Genomic DNA, 25,149 nt, shown 5'->3' with positions numbered 1-25,149 from the left:
TTTGTTCAAAACCTCCCCTAGAAGGTAAGCTCTCGAATGTGTACAAGGCTGTGCTTCTTTGGTGGATGAGGAAATCAAGGCCAAGGCGTTAGTGTTGGTTCACCTTTCCCTCTTCCTTAAGCACCTAAATTATACGTTGGCAAGATTGGGCTCCTGCAGGAATCCGGATAATGGCAAAATTCCTGCTGGCCACACCCTGTGTGAGACCACAGTGAGTCTTAAAGGGGCTTTGGCAAGAAGATGGAGGAAATTAATGATAGCTGCAAAGTGAGAGGGCCCAACCCTGGAATTCTCTCTCCTGTAGAGCCACACTGCCTGCCTGCCTGACTGTGCTCCAACCACTAGCTCCCAGTACCCCAAATATGAGAAGAAAATAAGGAGCCAGCAGGGAGTTGTCCTTGCGGGACAAGAATTTCAGCTGGCAACTGTTAATCACATTTTTCCAGCTATTCCGACATGTGTTATATAAGGGAACCAATTCCAAGACAAAACAGAAAACAAAATGCTCTGACTACAGAAGTGCAAATGTAGAGTACATTGGAGCCGACTTTTCCTTTTAACTTCTTATTTACATAGGATGGATTTGTTTAAGCAAATTTTTTTTTACTTCCGTGAAGTTACAAATCAAGTATTTTATTCCCCTTACTATCTATTGTTCATTTTTATTTCTGCTAATTTCCATACGTTTAAAATATGTTTTCAATTTGCTGAAAATATTTATGAATCATATGCACACATGCATATGTACAATAAATCATTTTTATAGGATCAATCAAATCTGGCATCTTTTGTAGCTCACAGTAGTTCAAGAGTTCGAGGCCCCAGCCCTGTTTTGAGCTGCAATTTGTTGCTCACAAAATAGGTGGGTCAAAGGTAAAAGTTCTGTTTAAAGTCCTTTGACAGATACATCTAGATTTAGTTGTAAGTAACATGGAGGAAATAACTTCTGTCTCATTTCATATTCATGTCACAACTAACGAAGAAAATACATAAAGAAGAGTTTAAAAAAAAAAGAAAAAGAAAAAGAAAATACAGCTGGTCGTCTGTACCCACACTGCCCAGTGTCAAAATAACCAAGGTCACATTGATCTGGTGACCGTTGATGGTGTGCTTTCGATGTAAAGATTCCACCAGAATGCTGATGAATCCTAAATTATACTTCCATTTCTGACTACTCTCCTTAGCTCCAAGGTCAAACATACCATTTCTACTGAGTGTCAAATAGTCTTCTCAAACATAGCACGTCTGAAAAACAACTCTTGACTCCACATTCCTGAAACTTTGCTTTTCCCCCAGTCATCCCCATTTCAGTTAACAGCATCCTTATTCACCTGGTTGGTCATTCTGCAAGTTTTGACATATGTATATAATCCTGTAAACACTACCACAGTTAAGATATAGAATAGTTCCAATGAAGAACATTTAGGTTGTTTCCCGTTTATGATTATAAATAGAGCTGCTATAAACATTCATATATGTGCTTTTGAACGAACATACATTTTCATTTCTTTCTGGGTAAATATCCAGGAGTAGCATTGCTAAGCTGTGTGGTAAGTATATATTTAACTTTGGAAGAGACTGCCAAACTATCTTCCAGAGTGGTTGTACCATTTTACACTCCCACCAGTGATGTATGAGAGATTTAGTTTCTCCCTGAGCTCACCAGCATTTGTATTGACATTATTTTTTATTTTAACTGGTCTCATAGTTGTGCAGTGATATCTATTGTGGGTTTTTTTTCATCTTAATATTATTTAATTTTATGGAAAAAACAAGTTTTATTACATTCCTTTTTTAAAATGGGGGGAAAACGGTACAAGTAAGCATGATCAAACCTCTGTCAGAGCTGGTTAATGCTGATCTTATTGCCTCACAGTCTCTCTAGTAGTGTCCAAGAAATTATGTTTAAGGTCCATCTGAAGAAAAAAAGCACTGGAGAGGCAAGAAAGGACTCGGGTCAAAAGCTCCAGAGGGTTGTAGGGAGATGGAACTTGCTTCTTAAAAAAATTATGTTGAGCTCTGGAGCGCCTCCATTACTTAACACACCTTCCAAACCATTCATTGGGATAGTTTTACCCATGTTTAAAGTCTCATATTATATGCAGTTTGGGGGCTTTTATAAATTCAGAAATAAAGTAATATAAAGAGTAGAATATTGAAGGCTTCAGAATAGGGCTATAAGAGACTCAGTACTGCTAAATAAGTTCCCAAACAAAAATGTTCAGCCACCCCCACCCCCAAACCTATGTGTAATAGGAGAAAATGCACAGCAAGAAGCAGAGGAAAAGCATGTAGACAGGAATAGATCATACACTGAACAGTCTACAACCAAAGAAAAAAAGCAAACAACATACGTATACACAAAAGCCTAAGAAGCAGCTATTCTCCTCATGTCTCTAGGTGAGTACCTCTACCCAGTAGATTACAGTCATGAAAACAACTCAATTGTTTTTTTTTTTAAGGTAAAAAACTGTTTCCCATCATGCTCCATTTTCTAGAATCTACCCTTTTTGATTGGTTGGTATAAACAAAATGCAAAGTACATAAACATGCAAGCGTGCATGCGTGTGCACACACACGCACGTGCACGCACACACAGACACTGTCCTAAAATGTGAAAAATGCAGATATATAACACTGGTATTAGAAATCACTTCAACTTCATACTTAGGAATTTATAGACCCTTCATTTGCCCCCCCAAAAATATTTTTCCTTGTCCTTATTCTTTAAATGCCCAACCACCAAAAGAAAAAGGAAAAAAATAAAAGGCTTTAAATGCACATGTTTCAAGTCAGTGTCTTTAACAAAAAAGGTAGCATTTTCTTCATTTTGGCCATTGTTAAGGATGTAGGCATAGATCAGGGAATGTTAATACTCACATGTATTAAAAAAAAAGCAACATTAACAGAGCATATATCTTTCAAAAAAGGCTAAAATACTAACAAATACAAGTCAATGCACATATTTTTAACTAGTGCAATTTTATCTACAATGGAGTAAATGTTATTTTGTGTGCCAGGCATTGCAATACTGTTCATTTCCCTTTTATCATGCAAACATGCCAATTTTATCATTAAAAAAAACCTTTATTGGGTCACATTCATGTTGCCCTCCCACCCAAATTAAGGGGGGAAAGGTCAATGAAAGAGCCCTTCAAGATTTCATAATTATGAACATAAAGCTCCTAGATAATAGTGTATAGGCTGAATTTTCAGATTTATATAGAAAAAATTATAATTTACATAGATGTCTTCCTCACCGATTACAACACAATGTGAAGTTACACTACTCTGAAATTTGTACCAACTGTACAAAAACCATGAAAAAAATTATGTTCTTCATGTCCTGAGAGCCTACACATTTTTGAGTAATTTAAAAGGGCAACTATGAGAGCCTGACATTTTTCTGTATCTCACCTCTTCTGCCTCTCTATCTGCAGGATTTGTAAATCAAAATCAGTAACATCTTTGTAGCAAACGTCTCATCTATCTCCCCGTTCTTCTCTCCTAACTAATCCTACTCAATTTTCTCTCATCTTCCTGAGCATTCTCCATGAACAGCATTGCAAGTTGGTTTAAAAAAGAAAAGAAAGAAAGAAAAAGAAAAAAAGGAAAAAGGAAAAAGAAAGTTTTACAAAGGTTTTGCTGGTTAATTATTTACTGGTGGAATCACTCCACCAGGAGTCTGATTTCATTGGCTAGCAGTTGGTTTCCGTTGAATAGGCCCCCTGCGAGCTTGGTGAGCAGCCCTCGTTCCGTGGTTTCAGGATCGCTGTCAACAGAGCTGGAACTTGCGCTCATGTTGTCGACAGAAGTATTGGCTGGGAGCTCCAACTCCGGCTCACTAGTCTCACTGGCCGTGGACACCACGGAGAGCAGGGACATACGCCGGGTGAGGCGGCCAGAGGGCAGAAGGGAGGCGGCATAGTCCGCTATGATACCAGCTACATCTAGATAACACGCCTTATCAAAGGCAATGAAACCTACATTTGCATTGGCCTCGCAGACACAGAAGGAGCTGTCGTCTTTCATCAACAGGTCAGTGCTACACACATCCGATCCCAGGATGTTAGACACCTGCATAGCTAGCTGCTTCCCTTGTTAACTCAATGAGCACATCATCCCGACACCACCTAGTGAGCAGTTTCTTTGCATCCTCCCATCTGTTGAACAGCGTAACATTGTGCCAACCACACGACATCCCACGACAATGACACGTACATCCCTTCCATGAGACTCTTTAACATACTTCTGAAATAGGTATGGAGCTTCATGGCGAATAAGATGGCTTAGATTAGCCAAAGGGTGCTTATCGCGAGCCAAGAAAACTGCTTTGCCTCTATGACCCCGTGTATTCTTCACCACCTTTGGGAACTCCAGTACTTCTGCTTCATCAGTCATTTTAGCAAAATTTTCATGACCACCGTAAGAGAAAGTGTCTGGCAGAGGAACACCATGACCTGCCAACTCTTGAAACATCCAAGACTTATTAACACAGTTCAGGACGGTTTGAGGTCAGTTCATCAACCTGCTTCCCACCTTCTCTAGATGGCGCAAAACAGTGACGTCACTATCACTTTGCACCCAAGGGGTTGGTACTGTCACTACCACCACCTGAGGACAGGCAGTAATTAGTTCTCCATCGATACAAAGACCCAGGTTTCCTTGCTCGATTGTTAGCACCACCTCATCTATCACCACAGCCCTAAAGTCCAGTTCCTCCTCACAACATTTGGCCTTTAATGCTCGTAAGATCTCTTTTGGGGGATAGTCTTCTCTGATTTGACGATCTGTCAAAAACCACAACTTGGCAGCCACAGAGCTACACATCTTGATTTGCCTGTTTTCCTCTTCTGGGATTACTTCCTCCTGAATATAGACTCTTTCTAGCGAATCGAACTTGTATCCCCTCGCCAGCCTCCCAGCAAAGCCAATTTACTGACACCGGGATGTGGTGAGGGAAAGTACAGCGTTTACTGCAGGGCACCAAGGACGGAGAACAGGCAGCTCATCCTCAAAAGACCTGAACTCTCTATTGTGGTTTTAATTTGCATTTCCCTTATAGCTAAAGATATTAAACATCTTTTCATGTGCTTACTTGCCATCCGTATACCCTCTTTACTGAAGAGTCCAAATCTTTTTTTTTTTTTTTTGTCTGCACCATGCACGACTTGCAGGATCTTAATTGCCTCACCAGGGATCGAACTCAGGCCCTTGGCAGTGATAGTGCAGAGTACAGTCCACCAGACTGCCAAGGAATTCCCTTGCTATTTTCTAATTAGATTGTTTTCTAACTGTTGAGTTTAGAAAGTTTTTAGAAATAGTCTGAATAGAAGTACTTTGTTGGAGTTTTTAGGGTTAGGATTTTTTAGGTTAGTTTTAGGTTCACAGCAAAATTGAGCAGAAAGTACAGAGATTTCCCATATACTCCTAGCCCCTCCACATGCACAGCCTATCCTATTATCGACATCCTCCACCAGAGTGGAACATTTGTTACAATTGATGAACCTACTCTGACACATCATAATCATCCAAAGTCCATAGATTACATTAGGGTACACTCAGTGTTTTACATTCTATGGGTTTGGACAAATGTGTAATGACATGTATCCATCTTTATAGTATCATATAGAATAGTGCTAAAAATAGTGCTCTGCCTAGTCGTTCCTCTCCCCTAACCCTGGGCCAACACTGTCTCCATTTGCCTTTTCTAGAATTGTCATGTAGTTGGAATCATACAAGATATAGCCTTTTCTAATTGGCTTCTTTTACTTTGTAATACACATTTAAGATTCTCTCATGTCTATTCATGGCTTGATAGCTCATTTCTTTTTAGTGCTGAATAATAATGCATTGAATGAATTTACCACTGTTTATCCATTCGCTCACTGAAGGACATCTTGGTTGCTTCCAAATTTTGACAATTTGAATACAACTACTATAAACATCCATGTGCAGGTTTTTGTGTGCCCATAAGTTTGTAAGAAACTGCTAAACTGTCTTCCAAAGTGGCTGTACCATTTTGCATTCCCACCAGCAATGAATGAGAGTTCCTTTTGCCCCACATCCTCACCAGCATTTGGTGTTTTCAGTGTTCTAGATTTGCCTACTCTAATAGGTGTGTAGTGGTATGGCGTTGTTGTTTTCACTTGCATTTCCCTCATGACATGTGATGCAAAACATCTTTTCATGTGCTTACTCGCCATCTGTTATATTCTTTGGTGAGTTATCTGTTAAGGTCTTTGGACTATTTTTTGAGTTGTTTGTTTTCTTATTGTTAAGTTTTAAGAGTTCTTTGTATATTTTGAATAACAGTCTTTTATCAGATGTGCCTTTTGCAAGTATTTTCTCCCAGTGTGTGGCTTGTCTTCTAATTCTTTTGACATTGTCTTTGCAGAGCAGAAGTTTCTTAATGTTGATGAAGTCCAGCTTATCAATTTTTTCTTTCATAGATCATGCCTTTGGTGTTGTATGTTAAAAGTCATTGCCATATCCAAGGCTAGGTTTTCTCCTATGTTGTCTTCTAGGAGCTTTATGGTTTTGCATTTTACATTTAGGTCTGTGATCCTTTTAAAGTTATTTTTGTAAAGGGTGTAAGATCTGTGTCCAGATTTATTTTTTGCAAGTGGATGGCCAGTTGTTCCAGCATGATTTGTTGAAAAGATTATTCTCCATTGCATTTCTTCTGCTCCTTTGTCAAAGATCAGTTGACTATATTTATGTGGGTCTACTTCTGAGCTCTGTATTTTGTTCAATTGATCTATCTGTCTATTCTTTCATCAATACCACACTGTCTTGATTACTGCAGCTTTATAGTAAGTCTTAAAGTTGGGTAGTGTCAGTCCCCCAACTTTGTCCTTCTTCAATATTGTGTTGGCTATTCTGGGTGTTTTGCCTTTCCGTATAGACTTTAGAGTCAGTTTGTTGATATTCATACAACTTGCTGTGATTTTGATTGGGATTGCTTTGAATCTATAAATCAAGTTGGGAAGAACTGATATCTTGACAATATTGGGCCTTTCTGTCCATAAACATGGGATGTATCTCAGCTTATTTGGTTTTTCTTTGATACCTTTCATCAGAGTTTTGTAGTTTTCTTTATATAGATCTTATACATAGTTTGTTAGATTTATACCTAAGTATCTAATTTGGGGGAGTGGTGCTAATGTAAATAATATTATGTTTTTAACTTCAAGTTCCATTCGTTCATGACTGGTATATTAGGAAAGCAATCAACTGTTCTGTATTAACCTTATATCCTACAACCTTGCTATAATTGCTTATTAGTTCCAGGAGTTTTTTGTCAATTCTTTTGGATTTTTTACATACATAATCATGTCACCTGCAAAAGAAGATAGTCTTATGTCTTCCTTCCCAATTGGTACACCTTTATTTTCTTTTCTTGTCCTATTGCATTAACTAACACATATGGTATAATGTTGAAAAGGAGGGGTGAGAGGGGACATCTTTGCCTTGTTCCTGATCTTAATGGAAAAGCCTCAAGCTTTTCATTATTAAGTATGATGTTATCTGTAAGTCTTTTTGTTTTTATTTTGGGTTTTTTTGTAGATATTCTTTATCAAGTTGGGGAAGTTTCCCTCTATTTCAAGTTTACTAAAAGTTTTTATCGTGAATGGTTGCTGGATTTTGTCAAATATTTTTTCTGCATCTATTGATATGATCACATGTTTTTTCTTCTTTAGCCTGTTGATGTGATGGATTACATTAATGGATTTTCAAATGTTGAACCAGTCTTGCATAACTAGGATAAATCACACTTAGTCATGGTATATCATTCTTTTTATGCAATGTTGAATTCAATGTGTTAATATTTTGTTGATGATTTTTGCCTCTATTGCATGAGAGATAATGGTTTGTAATTTTCTTTTCTTGTAATTTTTATCTGTTTTTGGTATTCAGGAAATGCTGGCCTCATAGAATGAGTTAGGAAGTATTTCCTCTGCTTTTTTTTTCTGAAATAAACTGTAGTGAATTGGTATAATTTCTTCCTTACATGTTTAGCAGAATTCACCAGTGAATCCATCTGGGTCTCGCACTTTCTGTTTTGGAAAGCTATTAATTATTGATTCAAGATCTTTGAAAGATACAGGTCTACTTGGACTGTTTATTTCTTCTTGTGTGAGTTTTGGCAGATGTGTCCTTCAAGGAAATAATCCATTTCATCTAGATTATAAATTTGTGGGCATAGAGTTGTTCATAGTATTCCTTTATTATCCTTTCAATATCCATGAGGTCTGCTTACTTTGAATTTAATTTCCTCTTTTTTTTTCTAATTTTCTAATGTGGAAGCTTAGATTATGATTTTAGATCTTTCTTCTGTTCTACTATATGCCTTCAGTGTATAAATTTCCCACTAAGCACTGCTTTCTATTGAGATATCTTCAAATTCAGAGATTTCTTTTTTTCCTCAGCAGTGTCTAGTCTACTAATAAGCCCATCAAAGGCATTCTTCCTTTCTGTTACAGTGTTTATTTTAATCTCTAGCATTTCTTTTTGGTTCTTTCATATAATTTCCATCTCTCTGCTTACTTTGCCCATCTATTCTTATAGACTGTCAAATTTATCATTAGATTCCTTAGCATATTAATCATAGTTGCTATAATTGCTGGTCTAATAATTCCAACATCCCTGCCGTATCTGAGTCTGGTTCTGATACTTGCTCTATCTCACCAAACTGTGTTTTTTGCCTCTTATTATGCCTTGTAATTTTTTTCTTGATAGCTGGACGTGATGTACTAGGTAAAAGGAAGTACTCTAAATAGGCCTTTAGTAATGTGGTAAGGTGTGGGGGAGGGGAAGCGTTCTATAGTCCTATGATTAGGTCTCAGGCTTTTAGTGAACCTATGCTTCTGGACTGTGAACGTCACAAGTGCTTATTAATTCCTGAACTCCACCCCCCACCCTTTCTGCTGCAACCCTGCCTTAGGTGGGACAGGATGGCTAGAGTGGGCTGGAATTAAGTATTTCCCTTCCCCAAGGTCAGTTAGGCTCTAATAAAACCTTAACAGGGTAGGCTCTAGTTAAATTGTTTCTCCTGAGGACAGACCTTGTTAAGAAGAGCAGAATGATCCGGTGTGTTTCAAAATGGTTCATTTTCTCGTCCCCAGGCCAGAAGCACAAGGGAATTTTTCTGTGATACGCACTTGAGCACACAGTTGAGTTCCTAGACACAAAACTCACAAAAATGTGAAGGCCTCCCTATGATAGGGTCTTCCTGGAGCTTTTATCTCTCAGAGTTGTTCACACTGAGCCTATAATAATGTGTCAATTACAGTTCAGGTTTCTCTACCCCAGCACTGGTTCCCATGGAGGTTTTTGCTTGTGGGTTTCTGCTCTGGCAAATTGTGATTCTCTGTATTTACCTGCCTGTTTCTTCAATTTTGGGGTAGCAGCTTGCCTTGTGACCTCACTGCTCTTAGGGATCCAAGAAGAGTGGTTGATTTTTCAGTTTGTCAGCTGTCTGCTTGTTAAGATGGAGTAGCAACTTCCAAGCTCCTTACATACTGAACTAGTTGTGCCCTGTTTTTAATCCACGAAACAGTGTTTCTCAGAGAGCAGAACTCCTTAATTTTAATGAAGCCCAATTTTTTAATATCTTCTTTCATGGATCAAGCTTTTGTGTGTTGTATCTAAGAAATCTTTGCCTAACTCAAGGTCACAAAGATTTTCATCTCTTTTCTTCTAGTAATCTTTTTAAAGTGTAAATTAGATCACATCAGTCCCTTGCTAAAACTCTCCAAGCATTTTCCCTCATATTGAAAATAAAATCTAAACTCCTGATTTTAATCTATGAAGACCTGCACGATCTTGCCCTCGGCTTCTTCTTTGACCTCTACCTTCTACCCCTTTCTTGCTCGTTCACTCTGCTCCAGCCACATTTGCTTTCTCACTGTTCCACATACCCTACTGGAGCCCTTGTACTTGCTGTTACCTCTGACTGGATTACTTTCCTCTTAGATCTTCACATAGCTCACTTATCAACACTGAGGACTGTGCTCAAATACCACCTCCTTGGGGAGCTCCCTTAGACCAGTCTATTTAAATAAGGTCCCGCTTTCATTTGCAATCTTATTATCTCTATTTTTTTAAAATGAATTAATTAATTTTTGGCTGTGTTGGGCCTTCGTTTCTGTGCGAGGGCTTTCTCTAGTTGCGGCGAGTGGGGGCCACTCTTCATCGCGGTGCGCAGGCCTCTCACTGTCGCGGCCTCTCTTGTTGCGGAGCACAGGCTCCAGACGCGCAGGCTCAGTAGTTGTGGTTCATGGGCCTAGTTGCTCCGCGGCATGTGGGATCTTCCTAGACCGGGGCTCGAACCCGTGTCCCCTGCATTGGCAGGCAGATTCTCAACCACTGTGCCACCAGGGAAGCCCCTACCTCTATTTTCTTCATTGCATTTATCTGGAATTACTTTATTTATTTGATTACTTGATTTTGCTTCTTTGTGCCTCTAAAATGTAAGTTCTTTGAGAGTAATGAGTTCTGTTTACTACTGTTATTCTCTGAGTCAAGAACTATGTCTGGCACACAGCAGATGTTCATTAAATATATGCTGAAAAAATGAATTACACATTACTAAAAACTATACCTAATATCCTGGGAAACTCAAAATATGAATCTTGGGATAAGGGAGACAGTAAGATTGGGACAGGGTGGGGCTTATTTTGAAGCAAAAGAAGAATGGATGTTTTCAGTGAGACCACCTGGAGAGAGGAAGTCTGCTGAGCAGGACAGCCAGTTCCCAAGAATGTTGACCCATGCATGATTCCCTCTCCTAAAAAGAGTCCAAGAATAGACCTTCGGCAGCTAAAGCTCATTGCTTTCCTCTAGGGCAAGTGTTATCTCAGGATCTTGAGCTTAGTGTAATTTTAGGGGCCCTTCTGAGCTTCGAACTATATTGCCTTCAACGTAATTATTGACAGGGATGACGTCTTTCAAATTAAATTAAAGATTAAAAGTTTCGGCATGAGAATAGACATATAGCTCAATGGAATAAGATTGAGAGTCAACAAATAAACCTTTACATTTATGGGAAGTTGACTTTCAAGAGTACTGGGATGATTCAATGGGAAAAGAATAGTCTTTTTAACTAATGGTGGTGGGACAACTGGATATTCACATGCGAAAAAATGAAGTTGGACCCCTGCTTTAAACCATTTACAAAAATTAACTCAAAATGGATCACAGACATAAATGTAAGACCTAACACTATACAACTCTTAGAAGAAAACATAAGGGTAAATTTTTATGGGTTAGGCAATAACTTCTTAGATATGGTACCAAAACATAAGTGACAAACGAAAAAAATATATAAATTAGACTTGATCAAAATTAAAAACTTTTGTGCTTCAAAGGATGCCATTAAGAAAGTGAAAAAGGCAACTATACTCCAGTAAAAAGAAAGTGAAAATGATAACCCATAGAGTGGGAGAAAACTTTGGCAAATCATATAATTGATAAGAAACTTAGGTTAGAATATATAAAGAGCACTTACATCTCAACAATAAAAAGACAAATAGCCTAATTTGGAAATAGGCAAAGGAGTTGAATAGATATTTCTCCAAAGAGGATATGCAAATGGCTAAAAAAAAAAGCACAAGAAAAGGTGCTAAAAATTATTAGTTATTAGAGAAATGCAAAATGAGATATCACCTCATAACCACCAGGATGGCTATAATAAAAAAGATGGACAATACCAAGTGTCAATGAGGATCTGAAGAAAATGGAACACTCGTTAATTGCTGGTTGGCATATAAAATAGTGCAACCGCTTTGGAAACATTTTGGCAGGTTCTTAAAAAGTTAAATGTAGAGTTCCCATATGACCCAGCAATTCCACTCCTAAGTATATACTTAAGAGAAATGAAAACACAAAAACCTGTACATGAATGTTAAAAACAATGTTATTCATAATAGCCAAAAAGTGAAAAAAACTCAAATGGCCATCAACAAATGAATGGATAAACAAAGTGTGGTTCAGCCTGTAAAAAGGAATGAAATAGTGGTACATGCTACAACCTTAGTGAGTCTCGGAAAGGTTCTGCTAAGTGAAAGGAACCAGTCACAAAAGACCATATATTGTATGATTCCATTTATATGAAACATCAAGGCTAGGCAGATCTACATAGAAAGAAAGTAGATAAGTGGTTGCCTAGGACTGGGTCAGGGTACTGGGGGGTTGGGGAAGTGATAGCTAAAGGGTATGGGGTTCCTTTCTGGGGGAACAAAAAAGTTCTAAAATTAGATTGTTATGATTGTTTCACAACCCTGTGAACTTACTAAAAACCATGGAATTGTATATTTTACAAGGGTAATTGTATGATGTGTGAATTATATCTCAATAAAGCTGTTAAAAAATGTTTTTAATGAGAAATACCTGCTTTCAGTAACAAATTCCTCTACCATTTACTGAGCAACCTCTATGTGCTACATGAGGAAGATGCCAAAGTAGATAAAACATAATGCTGCCCTTAAGCACCTTAACTACAGTTAAGTAAAGACTCCAAATGCATCAACAGAGAAATTGAAACTCAAACAAAACAGTGCAGGATCCAGGAAGGCAGAACAAGCCATCATGCCCAATGTACTGGAGGAAATTTTTCAGAGGAGGTGCTTTTTAAACTGAGATACAATGGACAAGTAGGACAATGAAAGAGGAAGCAGGGTTGGGGCGAATCCAGGCTCAGAGAATATTGTACGTAAAAGCACAAAATCACTGGTGAGCCTGGGGTGTTTGGGAAACTGTAAATTCATTTGGCAAAGGGGTGCATTTCTGGGGGAGTGATGAGAGATTAGTCAGAATGAAAAGGAAAGCTAGGCTTAAGGAACATGTATGCCATTTTTTTCTTAAAAAATTTTTTTTTTTGGCTGCATTGGGTCTTCGTTGCTGCACGCAGGCTTTCTCTAGTTGTGGTGAGCAGGGGCTTCTCTTGTTGTGGAGCACGGGCTCTAGGCGTGTGGACTTCAGTTGTTGTGGCACGTGGGCTCGGTAGTTGCAGCTCGCGGGCTCTAGAGCACAGGCTCAGTAGTTGTGGCGCACGGGCTTAGTTGCTCCATGGCACGTGGGATCTTCCCGGACCAGGGCTCGAACCCGTGTCCCTTGCATTGACAGGCGGATTCTTAACCACTGTGCCACCAGGGAAGTCTCCATTTATGCCATTTTAAGAATTCCCAACGTTACGTTACAGGAAAGGAGAACCACACAAAAGAGACAATCAGTAACTCTGCAAACAGTGCAGGATGGAGCTGAGCAAGGAGAGGCCGGGGGCAGGGAAACCAGTTCAGAGGCTCTTTTCCAAGATGACCAGGGCGGTGACACTAGGAAAGGTGGCTTGGCTGTGCTCAAGAAACACTCCTGAGAGAGACTACCAGGATGTGTGGAGTAGATTTATTTGGATGAGGGTGAGGGAGGAATCTGAGATGACTCAGGCGTGTCTAATGCTGGAGACACAATTCACTAGGACAGAGACGCGGGTGAGAGCAGCATTGGCCGGAGGATAACATGTTTGATTTGAATGTGCTATGTATGCTTCAGGTGCCTGCAGGACATCCAGGTGGAGTGTCCAGATGGTTGGAAATATGTGTCTGGAGCTTGGGAGAGCTATCTGGGCTAAGACCCAGATTTGGGAGTCTTTAAGTCTGTAGGTGGAAACCGAAGCCTTAAAGTGGATGAATCGCGCAAGGGATATGTTCAATATACAGAGTCAAGGGGAGAGGGACCTCGGTATTGGGGCCCATTTTATTTTATTTTATTTTTTATTTTTTTAACATCTTTATTGGAGTATAATTGCTTTACAATGGTGTGTTAGTTTCTGCTTTATAACAAAGTGAATCAGTTATACATATACATATGTCCCCATATCTCTTCCCTCTTGCGTCTCCCTCCCTCCCACCCTCCCTATCCCACCCCTCCAGGCGGTCACAAAGCACCGAGCTGATCTCCCTGTGCCATGTGGCTGCTTCCCACTAGCTATCTATTTTACGTTTGGTAGTGTATATATGTCCATGCCTCTCTCTCACTTTGTCCCATCTTACCCTTCCCCCTCCCTGTATCGTCAAGTCCATTCTCTAGTAGGTCTGTCTTTATTCTCGTCTTGCTCCTAGGTTCTTCATGACCTTTTTTTTTTTCCCCCTTAGATTCCACATATATGTGTTAGCATACGGTATTTGTTTTTCTCTTTCTGACTTACTTCACTCTGTATGACAGACTCTAGGTCCATCCACCTCACTACAAATAACACAGTTTCGTTTCTTTTTATGGCTGAGTAGTATTCCATTGTTTATATATGTGTTGGGGCCCATTTTAGATCAGGCAGATGAGAAGAGCTGGTGAGAGAGACAGAGGAGGAAGCATCTGAGAGTGGAGGGAAGGGGAATGTAGAAACCTGAAGTAGGGTTTGGCGCCATCCCTCAGGAAAGAAAGGAAGACGAGAGTTAGGAAGCTGAAAACATACAGAAAATGAGTATTGAACTGATGAAGATGGGGAGACTGGGAGCAGGAGGGCATTAACCACAGTGGGGCTGAGCAGTTGCCACTGTGGTATCAGAAGGGTAACCAGAGCAGGATGGGGAAGTCGGAGCACACTTGCTGTCTCTATGACCTTGCCTAGTGTTGGTCTTCTTTAAATCGTGTTTCGAATTTTTTGCTGTATTATACAGATCTTCAATAATAAACAGGCAGTCACTTTAAATTGTTTGAGAATGCTGTCAGAAAAAATTGCCTTTGACGCAGTGGTTGAGAGTCCGCCTGCCGATGCAGGGGACACGGGTTCGTGCCCCGGTCCGGGAAGATCCCACATGGCGCGGAGCGGCTGGGCCCATGAGTCATGGCTGCTGAGCCTGCGCGTCCGGAGCCTGTGTTCCGCAACGGGAGAGGCCGCAACAGTGAGAGGCCCACGTACCGCACCAAAAAAAAAAAAAAAAAATTGCCTTTGAAAATGTACAGAACCTCTCCTGCTTAAAGTTCATTTTGTTAGAATAAGAATTATAACATAGACATTGAAATATGTTAAAGAATCCTTTTTTTCTGTTGTCAACATTCATCTAATTGTTTCTCTACTCCTTTTTCTGCTGTTTCCTGCAAATCCCTCTGCACTTGGCAGACTGGTTTTTATAACCTTTAATTAGGCACAGCCTGGAGGCAGATACTACCCAGGGAAGTAGTCTGTCTCATGCAGCCACTCATGTGGGAATAAACCACCAGATGACATGTGCCAGCACTGCTTCATGTGCTTCCTGAAGATCAGCCTGGGGATGAAGTAAAAAAAAGAAGAAAAAAAAAGCGGCTCCTTGGGGCCTAACCTAGGCTTAAACACAGATTTGCTGTGTGACCTTGGCCAAGTCATCGCAACTTTCTATCCTCAATCTCATCATCTATAAAATTAAGTGGTGGGCTTCCCTGGTGGTGCAGTGGTTAAGAATCTGCGTGCCAATGCAGGGGACACGGGTTCGAGCCCTGGTCCGGGAAGATCCCACATGCCGCGGAGCAGCTAAGCCCATGCGCCACAACTACTGAGCCTGTGCTCTCCTATCCCAGACCCAGGGGATCAGAGTCTCTGGGGGAGGAGCTGGGGATGTTGTGGATATAATAAGTGCTCCCAGCTCTGTGATCACATCTTTCTATGGTGCTGGTTTATATCAAGGCAGAAGCCTGAGTGAACTGGAAATTCTCCTGATGCCCCAGCCTAAGTATCACTGCTGGGAAGTTTGTTGGAGGTGATGGGTAGAAATATGGATAAGGGTGCCTTTTATATGCTGGCCATTTATATGTATGTAGGGCACCTCGGCCTAAGGAAGAAGCAACAAAACAGTGGCTCCTTCATTTCTATCTTCCCTTCCTCTGCTCACTGCAGACATGCCCCTTTAGGGAAATGGGCACTGGGGCACAGAGGGAGAGACTTGCAAAGTAACGAGGAATGTTTTCTAAATGATGGTGTTGTGCTTTGAAAACACAGTGATGTCATTCAGTATTCTTCTTCCAGAGAGAGAGGCTGTTCTTTTGGTATTTCAGTTCATTTAGAATGGTGTCACTCATTAGGGTCTCCCAAAGGCTCCATTCAGAATAGCATCTTTAAGTACCCACTTAAGTGCCATGAAGCCATTAAAATAGGCATCATTTCCACTTTGTCTAAGCTTTCCATCAGGATGGACAAATACGTCAAAGGGCAGACAAACACAGCTGCATAACATTGGGAAAAACATAAACAGAGACCCTATCCAGCAAATAAACATAATTTGAAATATTGACATTCTGAAAAGGGATTAGTACTTGTTCTTATGTTCTGGGTTAAGATGGTTGTAGCTAGTCTAGGGGTGCAGGATTCACTCCACTGTGGGAACAGAGATTGTATTATTTCCTTCCTATCTATTCATCCTGTCTCCAAATGTTTTTTTTTTCTTCAATCTTTTGGCCATGCTGCGCAGCATGTGGGATCTTAGTTCCCTAACCAGGGATTAAACCCGCAGCCACTACATTGGAAGCTCAGGGTCTTAACCACTGGACCTCCAGGGAAGTCCTCCCAAATTTGGGTTTTTTAATTTATTCATAAACATTCATTAAATTCTTCCTATTTTCTAATTGTTACACATGGGGATACAAAGTATACAAAATATAAGACAATCTTGCTGTCTTCTGGGGGCTTGGTAATGACAAAAGTTTGGAAAATATCAATATGAGAAGAATTTTTCACTAAGAAATAATGGAGACCTTTCTTATGAATTTAAGAGAGCCAAACTTCAAATAAGCATGTAAATGTTTAGATCACTCTTTAAAATCAACTTGGCCTCCAAGCTTTATCCAGGATTAGTTAAAAGCCCAAGCTAGCTTATTCCATGGGAATTGCTGTAATTGTCTTATTGTAAAGTAATTGGATTTTTTTTTTTTTTTTTTTTTTTTTTGTGGGTCAGATGAGTTGATCTCATTTTGACTGGAAGCTGTTTTATTTCCTTCTCTTTCTATTTGCAGGAAGCAGCAGGCCTAAGTAGATCAGCACTGTAGCGTGTATACATATGGACAGCTGATTCTTTTTAAGGCATTTTTAAATGTGAAAGATTCTGACTGCTATTCTGTGAGCAGAATCAAATGCAAACCTTCTTTAAGTCTGTGTTCACCTTTTTTTAGAGGTCATCTTTCAGAAACAGTGGAGTTTCCTGTATGTTGGTCCCTCTGAAGATCTATTATGAAAATTGTTAACGAGCCAGGGGCAGAGAAAGTGGACCTGGAATCCTCAAAACATGGTCCAAGGACTTAATGAGTACCTCAGACTAAACCGTCTTTGTACGTATCTAACTGTGCTCACAGCGAGAAACTGCCTGCTAAAGATTGGATGTATTTGGTCAAAGACATGATATAAATTTTTTTATATGTTGGCTGAAGCTTTATGGGCCTATAGTTTGATTTTATGAAATGTAATTCGGTTTCCCTTGCTGCCTTACTTCTACATTTACCTCCCAGCAAGCAATAAATTGGATCATACCCCAGACTTGTCCAAAAAGTCTTGCCTAATCCCTCCTAGCTGGTTAAGATACCTCTTCTCAGAGCTCTCAAAAGACCCTTTGCATTCCACGTTTACTGATTCTTTCTTACTGTTTTAGAGCCATAAATATCTTTATTTATCTGGCTACTAGATTATGAGCTTCTTGAAGGGAACAATATTGTGTTGTTTCTCTCTTCCTTGCTTGGCACATGGCAGATGATTAACAAATGCATTTTAAATAAGTGATTAAATACATGAATATATGTATGTATGAATCAATGAATGAATTCTTCAAGGACAAATACATCATGAGACACAGAGGAATTTAGTGGTTCTGCTGTGGCACTAAAAATTCCCCTCTCTGGGGCTTCCCTGGTGGCTCAGTGGTTAAGAATCCGCCTGCCAATGCAGGGGACACAGGTTCGAGCCCTGGTCCAGGAAGATCCCACATGCCGCAGAGCAACTAGGCCTGTGTGCCACAACTGCTGAGCCTGCGCTCTGGAGCCCACGTGCCCAACTACTGAGCCCGCACGCTTAGAGCCCATGCTCCACAACAAGAGAAGCCACCAAAATGAGAAGCCCGCGCACCGCAACAAAGAGTAGCCCCTGCCTACTGCAGCTAGAGAAAGCCCGTGCGCAGCAACGAAGACCCAAGGCAGCCATAAATAAATAAATTAATTAATTTTAAAAATCTATTTAAAAAAAATTCACCCGGGCTTCCCTGGTGCTGCAGTGGTTTAGAGTCCGCCTGCTGATGCAGGGGACACGGGTTCGTGCCCCGGTCCGGGAAGATCCCACATGCCGCGGAGCGGCTGGGCCTGTGAGCCATGGCCGCTGAGCCTGTGCGTCCGGAGCCTGTGCTCCGCAACGGGAGAGGCCACAACAGTGAGAGGCCCGCGTACTGCCAAACAAAAACAAAAACAAACAAACAAAAGTCCCCCTCTCTAGGGCTAACCATTTATCAGCTGTGGGTGTCAAAAGTGACTTAGATCCCAGATTGCATGTGGTGCTCAATTTGAAAAAGTAGACATACCAGCTAAGTTGGTTATAAAGTGAGATTCTGTATCATGAACCCTATTTGGGGGAGATGAGTTCTGGAGGAGACGGAGTCAAGGGAAGATAGCTTAGAACACAGAGTCAAGTAGAAGGGTGTCGGTCAGAGCAGGGAGGACATTAGGCCTTTGACCCAGTGGGACTGAGGTCTGGTGAAGCCATATGAGAGAATAAGGGAGAGAGAAGGGGGTTTAGGAGTTGGGGAGCCTTCTGAATTAGAGACTTGGTTCCCAGGCATTTGTCAGGTCATTGGAAAAGAAGCAAGTGATTAAGGGTTGGGACCTCTGGAACTGGTCTAGAAGCAGTTGCACTGGTGCCAGTGGGGGCATCACAGCTGTAACCAGGTGGTCCTGAGCACCTGCCCCTCTGCAGCTCTTTCAGCCAGCAGGAGGAGTGCCTGCCATCCCCTGTCACATTTTAGCATAGCAGTTTCAATCCACTGAATATAATGAAAAAGGAATTTTAAAATCCTGAAATCACGAGTTTTCAGGCCATTACTAGGGATTTAATTCCCTGCTTTATTTATTTCCTAATGCTAACATCTGGCAGACTTTTCCCTTTTGCCACAGGATGAGGAATACTTGTATTAAGAAAAGAATCTATTACACACACACACACACACACACACACACACACACACACACACACAGTCCTTACCGTCTAGCTGGTTACAACTGAAACAATGGTTCTGACACTGTAAAAGAACCTGATACGCAAAAAGCAGATATTTGACCCTGAACAAACTCTGCATATGTTACAGTCAAGTTAGAACATGGAGAAGAAGAATGAGGTTTACTTCTTGAAAAGGAGGTGGTGCCAGTGAGTGAAAATAGTCCTGCAGGGAGTCGCATGAAAACGGCAGGGATTTTATCCAAAAAGTAAATTACCAGGACAAGTTAAAGCAAAGTAGTAGACTTCTATGGGGCCTGCCTGTGCATGGTTAAGTTATAATTTAACACAGACCAACGTATGTTTTCCTGTTACACAGTATGTAGTTGTCTTTGCTTGATGATTGTCTGCATTTCTGTTTTAGATTAAAAAAAAAAAATATTGGGGAGCTTCCTTTGGCTGCTTCTGTCGTCTGTTCTGACTGCTGAGTGGGATTGTGGAAGGAGGTCAGATTTTATCCAGGGTGGCTACTTGTTCTCCTGATCGGTTGTTCTCAGACCCTGGTGACCTCAGATCTTGAATCATTCCTGCCACTTTTGCTAATAAATATCTGATCTGGTGTGTGTTTCCAGGCATCAGGCGGTCCAGCCTGTTCCACTTATTAAATGCTGCTCAGAAACCACACTGGGTTTGCTGCGGAGTGCCTTGGCTATGACGCAGAAAAAATGGTCTTATTTCCTTACATTTTTAATGCCAAGGCATGTGTTGGTTAAAAGACGATTATGCCAGACCAATGTTGTTATTTCCTTTTGTGCTTCGGGGGCAGGATATATGGTGGTGGGTGAGTGGATGGCGGGTTAGAGGGAAGGACCCCGTATGAATGTGACTAAGGCAGTTGATCCTGTGTCACATGATTTGCTAAGCCAGAGGCTGAGATACTATTAGCCTACTGAAAATTCCTAAACAGCGATTATCAGTGGCTCCTTATCAACTCAAGGACAACTTCAGGGGCTAGTTCTTTATCAGTAATTTAGATAAAGATATTGAAAGTATTCACTAAATTCGAAGAGAGCACCCGCTTGCAGGGAGGGGATGCTATCAACTTGAACACTAGGAATAGAAGGCAACATGACGGAAAATTCAGAAAATCTGTGTACTGACAACCAAGACTTGCTTTCAACCTCAGCAGAGACAAATGCATGTTAAAATCTTGAGGAGTCAGAAATACAGACTCAAAGAGGCTTAAGGCTAAAGAGTCACAAATGTAGTAGAAAGTGCTTCCGGGTCAGAGTGGACCACAAGCTAAATGAGTTAGCAGTGTAGTATTATAATTAAAACAATTTATTGTGACTCAAGTATAAATTAAAGGGAGCATGCCATACAAAGACAAGAAATCATCTCTCCATGGTGTTTAACATCATTACACCTGGAATTCATTTTTTAAGATCCCGTTTTTAGAAGAGAAAATGCTCTGGAGAAATACAATAACGGTGATCATAGGAATGACAAACAGAAGAAATAGGAAAGTAATGACTCAACATTCGAGGTGCTGCTGAGGCTCTGCTTTTAGTGTCCATTACGTGAGATAGCATAACTGGATCTTAACTGTTATTTTGGGGTCTCCTCTGCAGGGTCAAATTTTACGACTTTGGAACTCAGTTTTACTGAATAATGAAAAAATAGGTAAGCTGATGGGCTAAAATTAGCCACTAATTATTTGCGAGGCACTCCTCTATCAGGTTCTCCTTGTGCTTGTCCTACTTTTCTTTGTCCCTAGCTATAGAGACCATTTATCTTTTTAAACAACTGCAGAATCACAGCAGCCCTTTCTTGGCCTGAAACTCAGGCTCCCTTTGTATTGATTCTAGCCAATTACTGCTCTTCACTAAAATGCTAAACCGTAAATAAGGGAGGGAGCAAACCTGAGGTTCTAAGCCAATATTTCTGGCAATTAGGCCCTCCCAGAATTACTCAGCTTGGGAGCAAACTCAGCGGGGCAGCTGAGCTGGTCTGGGCGAGGGGTGCCTCTTCTGGCTTCCACAGCACCCTGTGCTTCCTTCCATTATACTACTTATTACACTGTCATGCTGAGCTTTTCTATTTGTAATTTTATACTTTAGATCAGTGCTCCTCAAGCTTCAGTGCACATTCAAATCACTTGGGGATCTTGTCAAAATCCAGACTCAGGTTCAGTAGGTTTGGGGTGGGGCCTGAGAGTCTACTTTTCGGTCATTCTCCTAAAAGTCCATGCTGTTAGTCCTGTGGAATGCATTTTGAAGAGCAAGATCAACCTCATGAGAGCTGAGAAAATCTCTTGATCTTTAAAAAAACAAAAAAGGAAAAAAAAAACCTTTCTGTTGAAGAATAATATACATACAGAAATGTGTACAAATAACAACAGTTCAGTGTATTTCCAAAAAGTGAACACACCTGCATAACCAGTCCCCAGATCAAAAATTAAAACATTGTCGGCACCCCAGGAGCCCTCCTGTGCACCATCCAGTCGCCACTTTACCCCAAAGGTAAGTGGAATCTGCCCTCTTTCACTTTGGCTGTTACCTACAATACCCCAATGAACACAATTGTCTGTGTGCCTTTACTCACGCATGCATGTATGTCTCTAGGGTTGTACCTGGACGCATTCTGATTTTCATAGTAGGAGGAGACTCCACAGAAACATGAATGCCTTGCATCTATATTAGGACAGCCGGACTTGGTCTCTGGGTGGCTTTTGTCTAGGGAATCAAGGACTTATGAATGACTGATAACGCTACTAATAGCTTTAAGTTGTTTTGATCTAAAACAGAATAGCTGTGATCAGTGCCTCTCCATTGCCTGAAGTATGTTTGTTCTTTACATGAAGTCTCAATTTAGATACGATGACCCTATAATGTGTCAAAAAGAAATAGGCCTGGAGTTTTGAGGGAATATATGGTATACTAGTTTAAAACATGAGTATTTTTTGAAAATGGGATGGACAAACCTCTGTCTACATTCTGAGGGAAGATACCCCTACTATTCACAGGGATAATAGTTTGGCAAGGACTGGTGTTCATAAATCAGGGTAGCATCTAAATAATTCTGATGACAGAACTCTTCTGGGGCTTTTCCAATTGAGTAGCTGATCAGCCATTAGGATAGGGTTATAATGTAGGTCTCTATAATCTACAAAAGATGTACCCGCAGTTGTAGGATTGCACAGCTGAAGAAAGCAACTTGTCTGGTGAAAAATGATTTAGGCTTTGATAATTCCATTTACAGAAGATTTACAATGGACTCAGTGTCCCAGAATCTAATTTCACCATTACGTAACTGTAGATATCAAAATCTTCACTGGAATCTGTTATCATCTAGTTCTTTGAGGTAATAATTATAAAATATTCATATAAAAGGATATGAATTTAAACAGTGTCTGCCGTTGATTTTTGCACAGGATATTATTTATTACTTTGCCGGGCTGCTTTTGAGGAATTCAGTCTTTATATGATTGCTGATGTGTTTTTATCAGTCTCTAATCGTGACTGAATAAGAGATGGATGATACTTTCTATTTTAATTCAGGTGATTTCCCTGGAGATATGACCCAATCTAAATTCTCTAAATAAGCAGGCTTGGCATAACCATTATGAACTACGATGTCCAAGTGTTCCTAAATTAAGATGTTAGCTGGTGGATATCAAAAATACATAATATTAAAAATACATAATATTCAGAAGACTAGCATTTGTTTCCAGACAGCTGAGGGATTAGCTTGAAGATTAGTAAAAGGATACATATGTATCATTAAGGCATACTAATTCAGTGCTGTCAGGAAGCTGGGTTAGGATTATGAAAATAGTTTCTTTTCATGTGCATGTGATCACGTAGAGAAGATGTTTCCGTTACTAAATGCACGCAAAGCTCATTTACCCATTTAAAAAGGTCCACCAAGTACATGTTATACGTCAGGTGCCATGGCAGGCACCGAGGACAGAGAGATGAATGTGAGTAGTTCCTGTCCTGGTGTGATCCACGGTCTACCTGGGGAAATAGACATATAAGCAAACATTGGCGAGAGGTTTTTAAATGTTGTATATCCTATTTGTATTAACAGCGATTAACCCAGAACCTAGCATAGCACATACTCAAATAAAGAAGCCATATCCTGGGCTTCTCTGGTGGCGCAGTGGTTGAGAGTCCGCCTGCCGATGCAGGGGACACGGGTTCGTGCCCCGGTCCGGGAAGATCCCACATGCCGCGGAGCGGCTGGGCCCGTGAGCCATGGCCGCTGAGCCTGCGCATCCGGAGCCTGTGCTCCGCAACAGGAGAGGCCACAGCGGTGAGAGGCCCACGTACCGAAAAAAAAAAAAAAAAAAAGAAGCCATATCCTCTAATACGGGAATATCCTTAGAAAGTGCAATGGTGAACCAAAAGGAATATTTATCAACTCAGCTTGGGGTAGGGTGGGAGTGCCAGAATCAGGAAAGTCTTCACAGAGGAAAAATATATATTGCTGGTGTGGTAGCTGAATAATGTCCCCCCAGAGATGTCCACGTGTTCATCTCCAGTACATGTGAATATGTAAGTGACAAGAGGGACTTTGCAGATGTAAAGATTAACATCTTAAAAGTTAAAAATCTTGAGATGAGGGCGGGGCAGGGTGGTGGATTATCCAGGGTAATCACAGGGTCCTTATGAGAGAGAGGCAGGAGTATCTGAGTCAGAAGAGGGAGATGTGAGAGAGGCAGAGGTTGGAGTGATACAGTTGTGAGGAAGGAACCACGGCCAAGGGATGCGGACAGCCCCGAGAGGCTGGAAAGGCCAGGGGAGGGGCTCTGCCCTTGAGCCTCCAGAGAGAATCAGACTTGCTGACTCCTTGACTATAGATTAATGAGACTGATTTTAGACTAATCGCTAAAACTGTAAGACAACAAATCTGTATTGTTTTAAGCCACTAAGTTTGTGGTAATTTGCTACAGTAGCAATAGGAAACTAATGCAACGGTTCACTGCCTGCTCTCTTCAAGTTCTTAGACCTCTCAGTTCATTGATTTCTTTCTTTCAGTGATTTCTATCCTACTTCAGTCACTCAGTTGCTTGGTGATAGCCTAGATTTAATATTACTAATAATTGCAAGTCTTCTGTAACTTTCACTTTCAAGGATCTCACTCTGACCACCGCTTCCTATTTTTTCAGCACTCTGTAGCACTCTGATTCCAGTAATCCTTCAATCCCACTGGATCCTCCAATCCCCTGATCCTACCATCTGTTCACTGTCCTTCACCCCCTGATGTCCTGGTTTCCCTCCTAACCCGATTTAGATTTCTTGGGCAGTTGTTGTAAACATTCCCTTGCCCACCACATTCTAGGCTCCCTTGCCTCTCTCTCACTTTGACATATTTGCTTGCCAAAATTCCACCCCTTCTTATACCTGGTTTTCTGCCTACTCCTTGCCTGCATTTGGACAGCTGAAAGTGACCGAAGAAAAACACACAAGCGTGGTGTTGGTTCTAAATTAAACTAACAACCACTAATCTCCTGTAGCCCTAGTGCTGCCGGGCCATCCTATCACACTTCCAGAGGCGACTCCTCCGCTCACACCTTCTCCTCTCTCCCCGACCAGTACCTCATCCTTCCTCTCCTTCACGCCCACCTGGCTTCTGATTTCACTAAGAGGACAGGAGCAGCTGTGGGAGAGCTCACGTGTGCCCCTCCCACCACTTCTGCCCACTTTTCTGCATCTCTCTCCACACACACTATTTCACCCTCCTCTTGTGATTCTGGATGAACTGCCTGTGCTCTTGTCTCAAGCCAACTTCTCATTCATGTGCTAATTCCCACTCTCTTTCCCAAGCTCAACACTGTTCCTGATACAGTTTCCCTCATCTCCAACGTCATTATCTTTCCCCTCTGTTTTGGGATCATTCCCATGTGATAGCAAAACTCCTTGAAAGCCTAGCCTATAGTTGCTAGCTCTATTTTCCTCCTCTCATTCTCTCTTTATTCTACTCCCATCAGG

The 25,149-nt window shown here is 40.9% G+C and overlaps 1 long non-coding RNA gene and 1 pseudogene across 3 annotated transcripts in view; one reads left to right on the top strand and one right to left on the bottom strand.

Annotated features, from left to right (window-relative positions):
- Positions 1 to 25,149, top strand: part of LOC141278040 (uncharacterized) — a 99,292-nt gene that overhangs the window by 48,307 nt on the left and 25,836 nt on the right. Inside the window, exon 3 of one of the 3 annotated variants that reach the window (XR_012330212.1) lies at positions 17,137 to 17,781. The exons of the other annotated variants lie outside the window; for them this stretch is intronic. This is a non-coding gene — a long non-coding RNA (uncharacterized lncRNA). Of the gene's footprint in view, positions 1 to 17,136; positions 17,782 to 25,149 lie in introns of those variants that run through there. 3 annotated transcript variants of the gene reach the window in all.
- On the bottom strand, positions 3,421 to 4,830 carry LOC101317124 (beta-citrylglutamate synthase B pseudogene; annotated as a pseudogene).

Source organism: Tursiops truncatus, chromosome 1, assembly GCF_011762595.2.
Source record: "Tursiops truncatus isolate mTurTru1 chromosome 1, mTurTru1.mat.Y, whole genome shotgun sequence".
Lineage (NCBI taxonomy): Eukaryota > Metazoa > Chordata > Mammalia > Artiodactyla > Delphinidae > Tursiops > Tursiops truncatus.
Note: the sequence above shows the minus strand (reverse complement) of the source record. Positions and strands in the feature narration are given on the sequence as shown.